The sequence below is a fragment of the Microcaecilia unicolor genome, chromosome 4 (genome assembly GCF_901765095.1).
Source record: "Microcaecilia unicolor chromosome 4, aMicUni1.1, whole genome shotgun sequence".
NCBI classification, from domain to species: domain Eukaryota; kingdom Metazoa; phylum Chordata; class Amphibia; order Gymnophiona; family Siphonopidae; genus Microcaecilia; species Microcaecilia unicolor.
In genome coordinates this window covers 107,325,475-107,345,797 of record NC_044034.1, presented here as the reverse complement: position 1 = coordinate 107,345,797, position 20,323 = coordinate 107,325,475, and the positions used below count along the sequence as shown (strand labels likewise).

The 20,323-nt window shown below is 43.5% G+C and overlaps 1 protein-coding gene across 1 annotated transcript in view; it reads right to left on the bottom strand.

Moving 5' to 3' along the window:
* Positions 1–20,323, bottom strand: part of PCDH17 (protocadherin 17) — a 330,821-nt gene that overhangs the window by 156,748 nt on the left and 153,750 nt on the right.

Sequence of the window (20,323 nt, the reverse complement as noted above, 5' to 3'; positions counted from 1 at the left end):
TTTTTGCATACTTAAGAAGTGAATTATTCTGTAAAACTCATCTTTAATTATAATTATATCATCTGTTGGGATTCCGGTGAATAGATCGGTGTAACATAACTCAAAGTAATTTACTACACTGCTCTTGAATTTAAAAACCAGTAGTTTAAATGGTGTGCTAACAGACTATTACCTTAAAATGTTACTGGAAACAAAAGCCAGCCCTGCACATATGGATCATTTCATCCATATTGAAAGTCATTTCTGAGCAATGAGTTTGTAGGCAAATAAAACTAATAAACATCATTATAGTACAGCTCGAAAATTTTCAAATAAATAAATAAATGGAGAGCCAGGGTGTGCAGACATAATTACAACAGTAAAAATGAGGATGACATGGAGGGGCATGATCGAACTGGGCGCCCATCTTTAAGGGCACCCATCTCTAAGGACACCCCGGCCAAGGGGCGTGGCATCCCGTATTATCAAAATAAGATGGGTGTCCATCTTTTGTTTCGATAATACGGTCGGGGACGCCTAAATCTCAACATTTAGGCTGACCTAAATGTTGAGATCGCTGACCTTAGAGATGGGTGACCTCGGTTTTCACCAATAATGGATACTGAGTTCGGCCATCTCAAAAACGACCAAATCCAAGCCATTTGGTCGTGGGAGGAGCCAGCATTCCTAGTGCCAGGACACCAACTGGGCACCATAGGGGGCACCGCATGTGGAGTTCAAAAATTGCTCCCAGCTGCATAGCTCCCTTACCTTGTGTGCTGAGCCTCCCAACCCCCCCCAAAAAAAACAAACCACTCCCCACAACTGTACACTGCTACCATAGCCCTTAGGGATGAAGGGGGGCATCTAGATGTGGGTACAGTGGGTTTGTGCTTGGTTTTGGAGGGCTCCCATTTACCACCACAAGTGTAACAGGTAGGGGGGGATGGGCCTGGGTCCGCCTGTCTGAAGTGCACTGCACCCACTAAAAACTGCTCCAGGGACCTGCATACTGCTGTGTTGGAGCTGGGTATGACATCTGAGGCTGGCATAGAGGCTGGAAAAAATGTGTTTGTTTTTTTGGGGGGGTGGAAGGGGGTCATGTGGTCCCGCCTTCGGTAGACTGCCGACATGCCCCCTTGAACTTTGGTCGTCCCTGCGATGGAAAGCAGTTAAGGACGCCCAAAATCGGCTTTTGATTATGCCGATTTGGGCGACCTTAGGAGAAGGATGCCCATCTCCTGATTTGTGTCAGAAGATGGGTGCCCTTCTCCTTCGAAAATGAGCTGGATAGTGAAATAATAGGTAGGAATATAAATCTTCTCTCTACTTCATTTGTGAGTTGACCATCACCCTACTGTTAAAATCAGTGGTATAGCTATGAAGGGGGCACGGGGGCCTGTCCCCCAGTTTGGCTGGTGGAGGTCCCCAACCCCTACCAGCTAAAACATTTGTCCCGCGCTGGTCTCACATTACCTGGCACCCTGTCCTGTTTTCAGTCGCTGTGCACGCTCGTTTTAATGAAACTGAGCATGCTCGCTCATGCTCAGTTTCATTAAAACCTGCATGCACAGCAAATGAAAACAGAACAGGGAGGGTCAACCGCTTTAGCTGGCAGGGGTTGTAGACCCTCGTCAGCCAAGGTACCTTTGCAGTGGCGATGGGGAAGGAGCAGTGGTTGGGGGGGTGGAAGCGGCGGCAGGAGGGTGGCGGTGGGGAGGCAGTAGCAGCCGCGGGGGGGGGGGGGGGGGGGGTGGGATGTGGCAGCGGGGGGGGGGGGGGGGCAGCGACGGGGAGGCGGGCCAAAATGTGCCTCCCCCACCTTGGGCTCTGGCTCCCCCTCTCGTTGAGGTCTGGCTACGTCCCTGGAAAATTAGTGAGTTTTGGTATCCAGAAATTGCACTTATTTGCTATATTCTCTTTTTTACTCTTTTTCTTTCTTTTTTTTGGGGGGGGGATTGTTTTTTTTTTTACAGCTGTGTTTTGTTCTATTTGTAGCGCTATAAAAATGCTAAATAGTAGTAGTAGTAGTATTTGACCTTGAATCAGATTGAAAACCTATTCTTCTATCATTTATATTCTTGAGAGTTGTGCTGCCCATTTTCACCTATATTTGCCTCATATGCAGTCATTTCAATGGGTTCCATTATAGCCATTTATCCCTGGATTCTATATATTGCACCTTGCATTCTGTGCTGAAATCCAACCGTATTCTGTAACAATGCACGTAACTTAATTGGCTTAACACAGTGTCATTAACAGCATTTCACAACCAATAATGAGCACTAATTGGCAATAATTATAATTTACGCGCATAACTTGATAAGCGTATTCTGTAACGCACTGTCTAAATTTTAATGCATGCCGCCAGAAAGGGGCCTGTTTATGGATGGGGAAATGGGAATTTCAGGGGCTTTCCAAAATCTACATGCACTGTTATAGAATATGGCTCAGTGCGCCTAAATCTCCGTGCCGGCATTTACGCCATATTTCCGTTGGTGTAAATGGATGTGCGTAGTTTTAGGCCCCGTGATCTCAACTAGGAGTAATCTATATATTGTGCCTAAAACTAGGTATCGCTTACAGAATATGCTTAGGCAGAAATGTTTACCGCACAGGCACCATATATAGAATCCGGCCCTTAATGCTGTAGCCATTTTTCGATACCAATGACCAATGTTATGTTTAGTCTGGTCAGTTTGGGAGCTGTACAATCACTTGTATTGGCAAGAGCTGGCACACCATCTGTCAAAGATGAACAGAATTCTATTTGTATGAATCAGGGCTCTTTCTAAGATGGAGAAAGAAGAGGAGGGGTGAAGCAGGAGAGATTTTTTCACAGCTCTGCCTGACCTGCATGTAACTACTTTTCGCAGCTGAGTGATAAAGCTCTCGCTGTTTTGTACATCACTTTATATCATGTCATTTTACACTGCGGTAGCTGTGGGTTCTGCAACCAAGTCAAGCACATAAGCATCGGTAACCCAGGGAGTACCAAATTAATGAAGCAGAAAGCCTAAGGTAAGGCTTAATGTTGCAGGACAAGAGTTTACATAAGTGAGTGATCTTAAAAATGACTACTTTTCTGAGGTTCATTTCTCTACTCTTGCATGAGATTTTTTTGTCATTAAAAAGGGTTAGCAGTAATGAGTGCATAATGATGTCATCTGTAAAGCTACATGGTATGCCAAAGAAGGTGGAGATAATTGGCTGCTCTGTGAAAAATATGCTTTATGGCCATCCAGAGCCCACAGCCAGGAATTTATCAGCAGTCTATCAACTATAGTGTATGAAACGGCAACGTCACCAATACTTTATTATAGTTCATATAAACAATTTACTGCAAAACCAAAAAAAAATTCAAAGTATAGAACATTTTTAGAATTGATTTTCTCTTTAGTAAACCAAACTGAATTAGAAAATGGTACAGCATACTTAGAATATGATGGCAGAAAAAGTCTGGAAGCATTGTCAAGATGGATTTTATGCTAAAATCTATACTCAGAACTTACACCTCTAGGTAAGATAGGGACACTTCCCACACACCCACTAGGTATCTGGAGAAGTAGGGGCAATCCCCTTCCAAAGTCCCCAATGAAATGCATCTTATGCCTTTCTCCTCCCTTTCTCCCAACATTAATACAATTTAAATTGAAAGGGATTTACTCTTTAACCCTGTCTTGTCAGGCAGCTTTAGCGTGGAACTCTCTCCCATTAGAATTAAGCTTAGAAACTAATTATAAGAGTTGTAGGGGCAAATTGGAAACATGTTTCTACTCCAAAGTGTATGGTTAAATAAACTCCATTAGCATTATTTGCTTTCCTTGTTATTCTTATTTTTGTACTAGTTTTCTTAACATTGTAAACCACATTGAATTGGGTAATGGTGGTATATAAGAATGTATATTGTATCTTCCCTTTTTACCCCTTGCCCACTATCTCCTTTCTCTCTTCCTTCATCTAATATCCGCTTTCTTTGCTAACCTGCCCAGACATATCCCCTTTTGTCTCTTTTTCACCTGCCAAGAATTCTGCCCCCCTTCTCTGTTCCTATTCACAGCAGCATCACCCTCTTTTACTTTCAGCTCCCTACCCAGCAGTATCTCTCTGCTTCCCTGATTCCCCCTCCCCAAGCTCAGTATCATTCTCTCTCTTGTTTCTCCTTCCCTCCCACTTGAATTCCCCTCCTGCAGCTCAGCTTCTTTCTCCATTTCCCATACCTCTTCCATACTCAGCAGTGTCCATCCTCATCTCCACCCCTCCCATTGCTTTCCAAGAGGCTGCAAATATAACCCCACCCCCATTCTTTGTTGTTGGTGGCTTCAGGCCACTATCCCCCGAATTCTATATAGCATGCCTAGAGATCTGCACCAAAATCTAGGCGTATTCTATAACAGTATTCGTAACTTAATTGTCTTAACAAGCTAATCAGCGTTGATAACGGTACTTCAGAAGCAATCATAAGCACTAATTGGTAATAATTAGAAATATACCTGCACAACTCGCTAGGCATATTCTATAATGAACTGTGCCTAAATTCTAATGTATGCAGTTCAAAATGGGCATGGCTATGGGTAGGAAAATAGGCATTTTCTGGGCATTCCAAAATTTACACATGTAGTTATAGAATATGGCCCAGTGCGCAGGGATTTATGCTCCTTTTCACTGGTGTAAATAGAATTGCGTAGTTTTCAGGCACTGGGATATCAACTAAGCATATTCTATATACCATGCCTAAATCTAGGTGCCTCTTGTAGAATACTCTTAGGCAGAAATGCTTAATGCGTGGATTTTTAGGCAACTTATATAGAATCTGTCCCCATATGCATCACTGCTGCTACACACAGTTGTTGCATTCTGCAGCAAACTTCAGTTACAGCAGAACATCTGCCCTTCTGTCTGGGGAACAATCACTCAGGGTCCTCACCAGCCATTATAATATTCATCAGCAGTATTTACTTTGTTGTAGGCCTAGTAGCATAGCTTTAATTAGTGCACTATATGTTGCCATTGCAACTCTACTGTCCAGTGCCTTCCAGGCAACATCGGAAGGAAGAACTGGACCTTACAAAGCTGACAGGCATTAAGCCCCTCTAGGTACAAACACACACAGAAGGTGATCTCTCCACAGGAGAACAGACAAGCGAACAAACAGTGGATCCAATAAAATTCCTCTCACAATGACTTTCTTCCTGAACAAGGTCTTTATTTAAAACTGACAAATGACCTTACAAAGCTGATGGTATTAAGCCCCTCTAGGTACAACATCCACAGGCAGGCGCTGGCTCTATCTTACAGAAAATGCAGCCCTAGTTACAGTGGATGAACTCACATAAGTTTAAGGCACCCACATAGCTGAATAAATTACATTTATTTTCCAGCTTCAGGATTTTATGCTAAATTTGATCACCTAATCAAATTGACATGTAGCAAGCCATTATGTTTAGTAGCAATGTCATTGGTGACAAATTATATCTCACATCAGAATAAACTTATCGAAGCAGCATTACATTTTTCACTCTTATTCATGCTGCTTTGTTTGAACTGTAAATATGGATCTCTTCATGTAATTGGATTGTTGATTAAAGTCAAAGTCTTGAAAAATGCGATGCAATTCAATGGCACAGCATATACATATACATAGACCTGGTGTTCGCCTTTCACAACACTCTTAAGTTACAGATTCATAAAACACAACCTCAAAAAAAAAAGCTACATTAATTATACCTCATCCTATTCATGAGGCAAATTTAAGGAGCTAATTTAAGTGTAAGAGTAAATTATTGACATAGTAAAAGCTTTGTAATTAGGGGGTGGGAAGATTTTCAATGCAACTGTCATATTTATAACAATCAATTTTATTAGGAGAAGCCAGCATACAGTGCAGAGTAATATAAAAAAAGCTGTAAACTGCATTACACAAGTTCACTGTCAAATAATCACAAAATGTGCCCATAGGTTTTCACAGAAATATGCAGCTTTTTAATGGCTAGTTATGATAGAACCAGGGTTCTCTACAATGAGCAACAGCCTAAAAAAAATGGACAGATTGGCTGTCAGTTAAGGATGGGCTGTCATTTAAAAATGACATAGGATATATAGTTGACATATTTTATGCTGTTGCATGCCATTACAGAATGAAAATAAACAGAGAAAATACATCTTCTGTTTTTTTGTTCACTCTAATTCTATCAAAATGGGCATCCAAAATTAAGCTTAGTGCGCAAAGTTGTGCATACAGTCTATTGAATAAGGTCAGCTGCATGCTGCTAATTGGGGTTAATAGCTAATTACTGGTTTAAATTGGTGTTAACTAGTGTAATTGGCACCAAGAACTTCCACATGTAATTTCTATCACACACAACTTCTACGGAGGCATGGACATGGGAGGAGCATAGGCAGGTCAGGGGAGTGCCTAGGAGTTACACGCACTACTTATAGAACGCGCACATTATCCCCCAGATTACATATAGTGCGATTTGAGTTGCACGTGCAAATCCAGTCATACTCTGGATTTGCGCATGCAACTTAATTAGTTTAGCAAGCCAATCAGCACCAATAATGGGACTTAACATGCAATTATTGAAACTAGTTGGCATTAATTAGAATTTACGTGCACAAATGTCTAAACGTATTCTATAAAGTGATGCACATAAATTATAAGACATGGATCTGAAAAAGAGGCGTGGCTGTGGGTAGGTCATGGGCATTCCTAGAAGTTCCACACAGTGCTATAGAATATGCACGTTCTGCACGTAACTAAGTGTCAGCATTTAAACCAGGTTTTCAGTGGCGTTAATGGCCACGACTAAATATACTCACAGAAAATGTTGAACGTATTCTACAAACTACACCTAAATGTAGGCACGGTTTATAGAATACGCCTAGGTATATTTTTTTCAGCGACAATATTTTTAGGCGTGATATGTAGAATCTAGCCTTATTCTTCAGATTCTATATAGCGTGCCTAGCGTTCCGCACTAAAATCCAAGTGGATTCTATAACAGCGCACGTAATTTAATTGACTTAACAAGACAATCAGCGCTAACAGCATTTAACAAGCAACAATAATCGCTAAGTGTATTCTGTAATGCAGAATGCCTAAATTGTAATGCGCACAGGCAAAAAGGGATGTGGTTATGGGCGGGGAAATGGGCATTTCACGGGTGTTCTAAAATTTACGCACATAGTTATAGAATATGGCTCAGTGCACCTAAATCTACGCGCCAGGATTTACAACATGTTTTCAATGGTGTAAATGGACATGTGTAGTTTTAGGCACTGGAATATCAACTAAGTGTATTCTATATACTGCGCCTAAATCTAGGCACTGCTTATAAAACACACTTAGGCAGAAATGTTTTCTGTGCATATTGTTTAGGCGCTATATATAGAATCTTCCCCTATGCACCTAACTACCAACAGTTAGGTGCGAGCACTTACACCAGCCTTTGACATGGCGTGATCAAACTAAAATTAGGCACAAACCTGCAGACTTACAATAGTATCCTGTAACAGCAGTTCTATGCAAAACTGCCATTACAGAATTCATGCCATTACAGAATTCATGCAAATCACACAAAATCATGTTGCCTAAAGTTTGGTGCTCTTTCTTGAATCAACACCTATATAGAAATAGTGCTCAACAGGTGGAAATAGTGTGTACTTTTATTTTATATTGGAAAAACCTTAGGAAATTGGAAGACTGGGCATCCAAATAGCAGATGAAAAAATAATGTGGACAAATGCAAGGTGATGCACATTGGAAAGAATAATCCGAATCACAGTTACCTAATGCTAGGGTCCACCTTGGGGGTCAGCGCTCAAGAAAAAGATCTGGGTATCGTTGTAGATAATACACTGAAATCTTCTGCTCAGTGTGCAGCGGCGACCAAAAAAGCAATCAGGATGCTAGGAATTATAAGGAAAGGGATGGTGAGTAAGACCAAAAATACTATAATGTCTTTCTATCACTCTATGGTGCGTCTGCACCTTGACTACTGCGTCCAGTTCTGGTCGCTGTATCTCAAAAAAAGATATAGTGGAATTAGAAAAGGTTCAAAAAAGAGCGACTAAAGTGATAAAGGGGATGGAACTCCTCTCGTATGAGGAAAGGCGAAAGAGGTTAGGGCTCTTCAGCTTGGAAAAGAGACAGATGAGGGGAGATACGATTGAGGTCTACAAAATCCTAAGTGGTGTAGAACAAGTAGAAGTAAATCAATTTGTACTCGTTCCAAAAGTACAAAGACTAGAAGACACTTGAGGAAGTTGAATGGAAATACTTTTAAAACAAATAGGAGGAAATATTGTTTCACTCAACGAATGGTTAAGCTCTGGAACTCTTTGCCAGAGGAGGTGGTAACAGTGGTTAGCATACCTGGGTTTAAAAAAGGTTTGGACAAATTCCTGGAGAAAAAGTCCATAGTTTGCTATTGAGACAGACATGGGAAGCAACTGCTTGCCCTGGGATTTGTAGTATGGTGTGTTGCCACGATTTGGGTTTCTGCCAGGTTCTGGTGACCTGGATTGGCCACTGTTTGGAAAACAGGATACTTGGCTAGATGGACCATTGGTCTCACCCAGTATGGCTCAAACAATTGCACATACACAAATCAATGTGCAAGTGCAAACTCAGGAAAAGTGCACCCTCCTTTTGAAATAGTGTTCCCTCTTTCCTCATAGGGAGAATTCTATAAATGCTGCTGAAAAATTGGTGATGGAAAAAAATCGGCGTGGAGAGCTATTCTATAACCAGCATTCCAAGTTCAGGGCCCTTTTACTAATGAGCTGGTGTGCAGCAATGGGCTTTCTGCATGCCAATCCAGAATTACCACTGGGCTACCACAGGAGCCTGGCGGTAGTTTGAACCCCTAGCGTGTGACATTTCCAGTGCTACAAATATATTTTCTATTTTTGTAGCACCGGGGCTTACCCTGTGGAAATCAGGCAGTGCTAAACACCGCCTCATTACCACCAGGTTAGCACGGGGGGCCCTTTCCGCCACCTCAATGGGTGGCAGTAAGTGCTCCCCCCAAAATGGCTGCACGGCAAGTAGTTCACTTACCACATGGCCATTTCGTTACAAAAAAAACAACAGTCTTTTACCTACTAAGGTAAAAAAGTGTGCCTCAGCGCACATCACAAACACACACTGACGCTAGTGCAAGCCCCCTTTTTACCAAAGCTTAGTAAAAGGGCCCATCAGTCCAGTTTATATAATAGTACTTAGAGCTAATTCCCATGCCCAAAGTTCGGTGCCAGTATTTATACCAGCTGAAACTAATTGTAAATGCTGGCACCCAACTCTTGGCATTTGACTTGGGAATGGCACTATTCTCTAACAACACACATAATTTTTTGGAATGCCCCTGTCCTGCCCTGCCTCTGATCATACCCCCTTTATTTGTATTTATTTTTTGTTACATTTGTACCCCGCGCTTTCCCACTCATGGCAGGCTCAATGCGGCTTAGAGTTATGTGCTAGTGGATTTGAGTGCCAGTGTTATAGAATAGGATGCAGGAAAACGTGCACACACATTCCAATTACTGCCAAATAACTGCACTAATTTATTGTTAACATCAATTTATTGCAAGTTAATGGCTCATTAGCTAATTAATTTGCATGAGTATCTTTGATCCACAAATTTCAGTGCACATTTTTCAGCACCATATATAGAATCTAGGGGATAGTGCACCCTATTAGTGGAAACTGACAAACTGACAAAATGGTCAAATGAAACATAATAAATGAACATTTAATAACATGGGAAATTACACCAAACAAAAAATTTCTGGCTGATCATCCCTATACAGAGTTAGGATCCAGCTAGCTGAGCGCAGACTGAGGATATACTAAAATAAGTCTGCAGGAGGAGGGTGCATCAAAGAGGAACATGAAAAGGAGAGAGGAAGTGAGGACTTTATGGTTGAAAGGTTGTTTAGTAACACCTTCAAGGGGCAGCAGCCATAAAGACCAGTAAATTCAATTAAGATGTGGTTTGAGGATGAAGGAAAGACCCCTGAAAAAGAATGTCGGATGAGCACATGGTCAAGAAGCAGTTGTGTGGAGCCTAGAAGAAACTTAGATTCGCTGACAAGCATAACAGACAGAGGAGCAGAGGCCGGTTAGAAGAAAACAGTGGTGGATACAGTCTTGCAGGACACCTGTGAGAATCTGTGACTTGAGGCTTAGTTTAGAGTGTAGGAGGCTAGTGGCTACAGCCTCAAAGGGGAACTTCATATCTAGCTACGTGAAGAGGAAACTGGCACTTGTAAAACTATGTGATTTTTAGAAAATAGGCTCCTAGATCCAATCCCAACAGTGCACAAAGTCCAATGTAAAAATTTACATGTGCTGTGAAAAAGGTGTCAATGTGCACATGTAATGAACATGCAGACGTAGAGTACAACTCCACCTCTGTTCTGCCCAAAATATGCTCCTGGAAACTCCTTATTTGCAGACTGCATAAAAGCAGGCATACACTTTCCAAATGTCTACTTTTTACATGCATATGTGGTCAAGCCATTTTTGAACTATACAACAAGCTTTACATACAGAATATTTTTTTTGAAAATTGTCCTCTAATTGCTCTTATGGAAAAACTGACTTTCATTTTCTTAACATGCATGCCATGACTGGATCTCCCTGGCAGGGCCGCCGAGAGGGGGAGACAGGGGGGACAAAAGTCCCCGGGCCCGGGCCTCCGGGGGTGGGGGCCCGGCGCTGCCGCAGTCAGGCCCGCCCGCCCTTCCGTCGCTCCCACAACTAACCACTTTAAGCGCCTTCATCTTCGCAGCAAGCAGCAGCAGCAGGGCAGGCCACTCCTTCCTTCCGTGTCCCGCCCTCGCCTGACATAACGTCCGCGAGGGCGGGGCAGGGAAGGAAGGAGAGGTCTGCCCTGCTGCTGCTGCTTGCTGCGAAGATGAAAGCACTTCAGGTTAGATCAGGGGGCCCGGCACTGGCAGCGGGTGGAGGGGGCCCCGGCGACCTCGGATGGGGGGGCGCAACGCGACCTCAAGTGGGGGGTCCCGGGGGCAGCCTGGGGGCGGCCTTGTCCCGGGCCCGGCCCCGGCTCTCGGTGGCCCTGCTCCCTGGTAGAATGAGCAGAAACCTAGTAAAATGGCTGTTTGGGCAAAACCATGTTAGTATTGTGAGCACATGGTCAAGAAGCAGCTGTGTGGAGCCTAGAAAAAACTTAGAAAACAGGATACTATTTAGATTGTGAGCTCTTTGAGTAGGGACAGTCTTTTCATGTATGGTGTACAGCACTGCGTATGCCTTGTAGCGCTATAGAAGTGATAAGTAGTAGTAGTATTGTCAGTTATTTGGAAGAAATGTTATAACCGAGTACCTTCATAAATTGTACAGTATGAACACACTTTTCCCTGCATGAATAACAGCATATTTTTAAAAACAAAAGCTATATGTACAGTTCTACTTTGAAAATTACCCCATGGAATTTATATGCTTACAGTTACAACTGCTTTTTGGCACACAAACATTCTGTGTTACTCCATATTTTCAAAAGTATGTACATAAATGCAAATCCATCTCCAATCCCACCTCAAAGTTTTTGCTCAGTTTGGATAAAAATACATTTGGTATACATCAGATGTACAACTTTATATGCATCTATGAACACAAAACAGATTGCCATGGCAACTAGAGTCAGAACTGGTACTGAACACAAGGATAGGGTTACTATATGGCTCCAGAAAAAGGAGGACAGATTAAGCCAGTCCGAGTTTTACTTCCATTGCTTTCAATGGAAGTAAAATCCGGACTGGCTCAATCTATCCTCATTTTTCTGGAGCCGTATGGTAACCCTACATAAGGATCCATGTGAAAGATACAGCATCAACAGCCCAGGCAAGAAAATAATGAAAACAAACAAATAAAGTAGTTGCATTAGGTTAGTGCACTGGAAGTGGTGACAGTGGCATCAGCTCAGAGTGTCATCATCCCATGATGGTCTAAAGAGCTGGATAAAGGTAGCGACATCAGTATCCACAGAAATGAAGACGTGTCTTCAGCAAGAAAAAAGTTTTAAAGTATTAAGAGGGCCTTAAACTAGATTCACTGGGGATGCGTGAGAAAAGCCCCAGTCATTAATAACCCTCAGAAAGGTAAGACACCAAATACCCTTACAGAAAAGCGAAAAAAGAACATGTGGAGAACCTTGTATAACGGTAGTACAGGAAACAAATTTCTAGATCTAGAGGCTATGATAAAAGCCAAATTGGATATAGTGGTGGACACAGAGATGTGGCTCATGGAAGGCCATGACTGGGATATAGTTATACCTGGCTATAATCCATTCAGAAAGGGCAGAGTAGGGAAAAAAAGGTGGATTAGTGGCGTTATATGTTAAGAATAATATTCCGGTGACAGACTTGCAGGACATACAGGGTAAGGAAGAAGTGCTGTGGGTTAAACTGCTAAGAGGGAAAGAAAAATATATTCACATTAGTGTAATATACAGATCACCTTCTCAGTCGGAAGAAATGGACAGAGACTTAATTGAAGACATCCACAAGATAGTTAGGAAAGGGAAAATACTACTGTTAGGTGATTTTAATATGCCAGATGTTGATTGGGGCGTCACAGCCACAAGGTCATCTAGAAGCAAAGGGATCTAAGATTCTACAGGAAGAACTGTTTCAGCAGTGGGTAACAGAACTGATGAGGGATAGAGCTATTCTTGACCTGGTGCTTAAAAACGGAGACAATGTTTCTGAAGTTACGGTGGGAGATCACTTGGCATCCAGTGATCAATGAATGGTGTGGTTTAATATTAAGACAAAGGAGGAGAGGGCTTATTCGAGATTGAAGGTTCTAGATTTTTTTTTTAAACTTAACTTTGCGGAGAAGGGGGATTTCTCAAGGAAGAGTTAGTTGGATGGGAACAGCTGAAGGAAGTAGAATAGAAGTGGGCAAAACTGAAAGGTGCTATTTCAAAGGCAACAAGTATGTTAGAAAATCACATAAAATTAAGAGGTAAAGAAGGTCTCTCTGGTTCTCAAATGTAGTAGCTGAAAAGGTAAGGGAATCACCACGTTGTGGAGAAGAAATACTGTTGGACTAACCCCATTGAAGGTTGTAACTGTTTGTACCTGCCTTTTATCACCCAGGGTAAAGTGCTTTTTCAGCTTCACTACAGATTTGTTGCTATGCTTTGTGAGCTCATACACAACTTTAAGGGTCTTTTACTAAAGCTTAGTTTGAGTTATCTGCATCAGGGCCCATTTTATTCCCATAGGCCCTGTTGCAGATAAGTTGAGCTAAGCTTTAGTGAAAGACTCCCTTTGTGCTTTTGATGTATGCACCTTCGGAATTATGTACTGTGGACTCCTGATGCAGGCACTTTAGCCATAACACAACCCATGTAAAGTCCCCATAGTTACTGTGTACCGCTTCAAGTGTATATATGCTAACCCTTATCAATTAAAGATTTTCTAAGAGACTGTTTTGGCCCTGCATTGATCCTTGGTCATCTCTGCTGGTTTTTTTTGTTTGTTTGTTTCCTGCTTCCTAACCCAAATGCTTTCTGAAAACCCAGACACACTATGGGGCTCATTTTCAAAACAGAAAAGCGTTCAAAAAGAGGCACAAAGCAGCATATGGATGTTTTTTTGTTGCTGTTTTTTTTGTTTTTTTGCCCAAAACATCCAAATCGCTATTTTCGAAACACATTTTTAAGATGGTTTTCTATGCAGTTCATATGTAGTGCATCCAAATCACAAGGGTGCGTGTTGAGGGTAAGATTTGGGCGTTCCCTAAACTTGGATGTTTTCCTGCCATAATGGAACAAAGCAAAAATGTTCAAGAGTTAGATGTTTTGGTCTAGACCTATTTCAATCACAACTAAGAAACAACAAGGAGTGGGAAATAGACCAGGCAACCCAGAAGCAAGGGAGGAGACTTCAAAAGATGACAAACAGTTTATTGATGAAGGCTCAAGACAGTATCATGTTTCAGCTGTTTGCCTGCCTCAAGAGTCTTTTTGTGAAAAATGTATAAGCATCAGTTAGTCAATGAAAACTGGTATATTAAAAAGAAGAAATATGGTCTTTAAAAAGACCTTTTTAAAAAAAAAAAAAAAGTCCATGAATCCTGGGTGTGGTGAGCTGTCAGGGCTCCAAATGGAGGTTTAAGGTGATTTTTAGTGGGGTTTGCAGGGCACAAAATACAGTAGAATTTTGGTGGGGTTTGGAGGGCTCACTATAGAATATAAAGGGGTAATGGTGAGATGTGTACCTGGGAGCTTTTATGTGAAGTCCACTGCCGTGCACCCTAGGGTGCCTCACTGCTCTGCTGGGATATCTGTGTGGTCAGTCTACTAAGAAAACTGACCCCTCATATATCCCAATAGCTTGTTTTTGTACATTTTTCCTTGGATTTGTTTTATTAAAAAATGGCACCGAGCACAAAAAAAAAAAACATCTAGCAAATGGCCATTTATGAAACAAAAAAGTTGCACGTTTTGCTGGTTTGAAAATGGTCATATTCGCTACTGGATTGTTGGACGTTTTCTGCAAAACATCCAAAATCGGATTTAGACATCATATTGCAAATGCCCATCTATATCACCCAACTCATCTTTATCCATATGTTTATTCATACCTTCAAAAAATGTAGCAGGAACATGGGAAAGAGAGGGAGGGAGACTGGGTGAAGACAGAATGGTGGGTATGAGACAGAATGAATGAAGAAAGGATGAAGGAAGAAAGGGATAAGAGTAAAAGAGAGAAACTTTTGTCTTTAGTCATGTTCTTGCTTTATTGCATATTCTACTAGAAAATCTTACAGGTATGAGTTTTTAGGTTTTTCACATACTTAGACATGCAGTGGTTGAGTTAGTATATAGAAATATTCCCAATATTTCTCAATCTGGGATTATTCTTTAGTACATGTATGAATTTATAATTTGCTCATGTTGGTTTTTAATTAAAAAAAAAACTGTTTTGGTCTCAGTATTGTTTGAATATATTTACACATCTTGGGCTAGATTCTATATATAGTGCCTAAAAAATTGGCATAAAAAATAACTATGCTTACCCCAGATTCTATAAAGAATGCCTAGCATTCCGTACCAAAATCCAAGTGGATTCTATAACAGTGCGTGTAAATTATTTGGCTTAACAAGCCAATCAGCATTATCAACAGCACTTAAGCAACAATGAGCACTAATTGGCAATACTTAGAATGCACGTGCACAAATCGCTAAGCATATTCTGTAATGTAGAGCACCTAATTTTAAAGCATGCAGGCAAAATGGGAATGGCTATGGGCGGAAAATAGGAATTTCATGGGTGTTTCAAAATTTATGTGCATAGTTATAGAACATGGCCCAGTGCGCCTAAATTTATGCGCCAGGATTTACGTTATGTTTTTATTGCTTTAAATGTATGCATGTAGTTTTAGGAACTAGGATGACAACTAAGCGTATTCTATATTTTGCACCTAAATCTAGGTGGCGCTTATAGAATATGCTTACACGCAAATTTTTTTAGGTGCCAATATATATATATATATATATATAGAGAGAGAGAGAGAGAGAGAGAGAGAGAGAGGATCACCCCCTTAGTGTTATTCTGTAAACCTCACCTAATGTTAGGCATTGTTTATTGAATAAGCATGGAGGGGCATAATGGAAAGATCGTCCATGTACGAATTAGGACGTTCTTACGAAAACGTCCAAAAATAGACATGTATAATGGGAAAATAGTGTGGGCATTTTTCGATAATCGATTATCCCTGTAAGAAAACAATCAAATGACGAGCGCATAAGCGTGACTAAATTGGGCGCCCTAACACGGTCGATTATTGCAGGTGCAAACGACCAAATCACATGGTGTGTAAAATAATGTACATAGGTGTATCGCAAGTACAGTACATGTTGTTCAGGCCATCCAGGTACGGGAAAATATGAGGAACGCGTATATGTGTCAACTACAGACATATCATGCTGCTCCACCCATACTTTCATCATATGTGCCCATCTGAATGTCCGGATCTGCATGCACTGTACACCTACTGAACATGCAGCTATATGCATATTGTGTATATGTGAAAAGGGTCGGGTGGGGTGCGTCATACTCATCTATATAAGGCACGTTCCACACACGTGCAGGCATGTGCACGTCAAAGACGTCTATGCTTACGAGGGCGTCCACGTGCTGATAGGGGCCATATATGGAATGGTCATCCATATATGGAGCTGTGCATGAAACGACGTCCCTCACGCAAGGTCGTCTATATAAGGCACTTCTTTTCCAACACGTGGAAAAATGGCACAACGCAGAGAACCGAATTTTGGACTGGAGGAGAGCCTGCTGCTCGTCCGCCTCTGCCTAAGGCACCGCCATCGACTGTTTGTCCAACACCACCACCTGCCCCCCAGGCTGCAGGCCATGCGAGCCTGGTCCCGCATCCGGGACAGGCTAGAAAGGTAAGGTTATGGGCCAACCCCCCTCCCCTCCTGTACCTACAAATATAACAGCTCCGTCATCAATGTTACCACCAGTAACTGGAGTGTCCATTTAAGGATCATGAGTAATATAGGAACATGCACAATCACTAATAATTTGTATGTTATTGAAACGACGACCATTCCCACATCCCTACAAGAATGTATTTCGTTAGTTATGTGACTATTATATTAGTGTTATGTGACAATTTCGTTAGTTATGTGAAGGCCACATTTCCCAACCCCTCTTTGCAGTCTCTATGTGGCTTACAACGCATCCGAATAGTGGAAACATGAGACCAATGAAACCTATACCATACTTTATAACATGGTCATGATAACACATATAAAGTAGTTTAACAAGCATACATTATAATGTATACAAACGGTACTGTCTGGCCTCATGCCCACCTCTCTGGCATCATCTGCATAGGAACCAACTCGGTGGCTGCTGTGGGTGCTTGACCACCCCACCCCCAATATAAAATAAATGCCTTGTATGTATGGAGGGAGGGGTCATCTCCACTGGGGGTTCCACCCCCCAAAATGTTAAAAAGGTGGCTCCTATGATTCAGTACCAATGAAGGTGCCCCCCCCCCCCCAACACTGTAGACCCTCTCTCTCTGGTATGTGAATAGCAAATGAATGTGTGCAGAGGACAAAAAGGACCAACCCCCCTGACCCCTGCTCTACAAACTTATATCTTACAGACGCTTTGCAGTCCACCGGGACCTGGAGTCCCTCAGGAGGCGGTTCCGCCGTGTGAGGCGGGAGAGGCCCGACCTCATCCGGGCGGTGCGAAGGCACCTCAGGGCTCGCCGTAAGTATTCAAAAACAGGACACCTGTACAGATTAGTACATACATTTCATGAATAATGCAAATGTGTTGTACAATATCAATTCCCATGTGCCTAATAGCCAACTAGTAAGTAATAACATATCTGTCCCAGATCAAGGATGCAGGTTGCAGGGGTTCTCCCATGAGCGTGCCTGCAACTTCCGATCATCCCCCCGAGATGAATGAGATGATATGCCTCACTTTACTATTCCCCTTACTGTGGTGGCTGATTAGTGTGTCCTGGTACACCTGCCTGAGGCCCTACTTTTACTGCATGTCATGGCCTAACCCACATAAAAGATTTGTGCTCAACACCCTTCCCACTGCCCCCCCCCCCCAATAAATCCTACAACAACTGCCCATCAACCCCTCGTTGCATCTCACAATGCAAACATGCTGGTCAGCAATGAATTTGGTATGGCAACATGTCCTGTGTGGTGTGTGTCAGAGGAGGGTCCAGGGTTCTGTGTCATGTCATCTGATGCAGCTCATTCCCCATGGGCATAGGCTACGCCTTACCACACCCTGCCCCATCCCCTGCCTCACGCCACCCAGCTACTGCACTATGCAAGCCATGTTGTATGCGCTGATCTCAATCACACTCCTTTTACATACACAGGGCTCCACCAGCAGGAAGCCGAGCGCCAAGATGAGGAGGGCCACCACCTCCAGGAGGAGGAGCAGGAGCAGGAGGAGCAGGAAAGGCATGAGGAGGAGGAGGAGGAGGAGCAGGAGGAGGAGGAGCAGGAGGAGGAGGAGGAACGGCAAGAGGAGGAGGAGGAGGAGGATGCGCAGGAGGAGTAATTGGGCTCGGAGGAGGGGGTGCTCATCATAGATGAGGACTATATGGAGGCCCCCTCCCCACCTGTACCAGCAGCAGAGCCCTCTCCCTCCCCTCAGCCATCCACATCCCCTGCAGCAGCAGCACCATCACCTGCCCCACTGCGTTCCCCTGGGTCTGCTCCGTCCCCTGGGTCTGCTCCGTCCCCTGGGCGTGCTCCAGCCCGTGCCCCACCACCACCTGCCCTAGGTGCAGGGGCCATGATGCGCCTCCTGCAGCAGCTGGTAGATGGCCAGCAGCAGCTTGTAGTTGGCCAGCACCAGCTGCTGCAGGAGGTGAGAGCCCTACGGCAGGGCAATGAGCAGCTCCAGGGCCCACTAAGGGTACTGCTGGGCCTGCTCATTGCCCTGCTACAGAGGGCCTTGGTCAGAGGGCGTGGCCGCCCTTAATTTAAATAGGGGGGGGCCTGTTGGGGGTGTGGGGAGTGGGTGGGGGAGGGAATTGTTGGGGTTGTGTGTGTGGGGGGAGGGAAATGTTGGGGGTTCTGTGGGGGGGGAGGGAATTGTTGGGGTTGTGTGTGTGGGGGGAGGGAAATGTTGGGCGTTCTGTGGGGGGGGGAGGGAATTGTTGGGGTTGTGTGTGGGGGGGAGGGAAATGTTGGGGGTTCTGTGGGGGGGGAGGGAATTGTTGGGGTTCTGTGGGGAGTTGTGGGGGGGAGGAGGGCATTGGTCGGGGTTATTTTGTAGGGGTGGGGGTGGGGGAAATAAATGTTTCTCTTACACTATAACTATCAGGGTGTGTGTGTGTGTTTGTCTCCCTTGTGCATTACATATCAGCAAATGGTGCTGTTGAGTTGAGAGGAAGGAGGCAGCAATATGCATAGCATTAAATGTGCTGTGTGAATGAGAAGGTGATGTATGTCTGAGAATGTTGGCCATACAGAAGGCCACCTCTTCATTCCAACCTGCATGGCCATATGTGTAGGGGGGTTGGGCCGGGGAGGCTGGATGGATATTTGTGTTCATGAATAAAAATGGCCAGCCAGCATCTCTCCCTCCCTCCCTCCCCTCCACCATACTGACCCACAACACAGAGTGCCATCAATAAGAGATTAATAGTGTACCACGTGTGATCTGCCAGGTAGACACTTCCACATAACCCCAGGTACCACATACACAGTGTTTGCTGTCTGATGGACACATATCCTTACCCACAAGCCACATTGGTGGGGGGGGGGGGGGGTGGGGCAAGAAGGACCTACAAACAGCTGGCTCATATTTTCACATTGAATACATCAGCTATGGTATATAATGCTGAGGAGAAAAGGGGAAACAATGGGAAACCCAATAGATGGATGGTTACTTCATCACAGTTGCAATGTAATACTTGTGTTAGAGAAGGGCACAAATAAAAATGGTGCTCATTATTTGCAGCTGTGATCACACTTTCTCCAGTAGTCTATCAAGGTGTGTTACATTCAGGTATTCTGGGTTTGTGTCAAACTTTGTCCCTGAAGTGATTTACCTTAGGTGGGATTTGAACCAGCAACCTTATGATTATAAGGCTTGTGCTCTAACCACTAGGCCACAGCAGCCACCAGCAGGTACTTTGGGTTGGGACCTGTACACACACCCCTCTCCCTCACCACCACGTCATAGGCCTCAGTGGCACTACCTGTAGCCACCTTGAGCATTTTGTCCAGGCTACCGATTAAAAACAATGTGCATGTTCCCTACTACCTATGGAGGAATTTAGGAAGGTGTTCCATAATGTGCTATACACATCCATTGCATTAATCATTCTCCCCTCTCCCGCCTATGGACCTTGAGAATGGGTGGCCACTTCATAAATGGGGACTGGGGTACACCACATAAACAAGGAAGATGGAAGCTACCGGGAACCAATACAGCACCTCCAACAGCTGGCCCACACCACTGAGGACCTGCCAACCCCACAGTACAGTGCACAGGAACCTGGTGAAAAGAGAGCTACCTAACATCTGACTCCAGACTACATACATACAGTGAATGCACACTCCTTGACTATGAGCACAAAGAGAAGAGGTGTCAGACAAATGAGAGCTTACCATGAACGTCTGTTTCAAGACTGTGTAGTGCGCCTTTTATCTTCTGGAACATTAGCTGCACATCTCCCTGATTGAAATGACCCTTACCGAGGGGTGCTTGATTTGGGCCGACTGTAGTAAATTCTTGGCCCCCACACACTGCCTGCTACAACCAGGCAGAGAGAATGGGA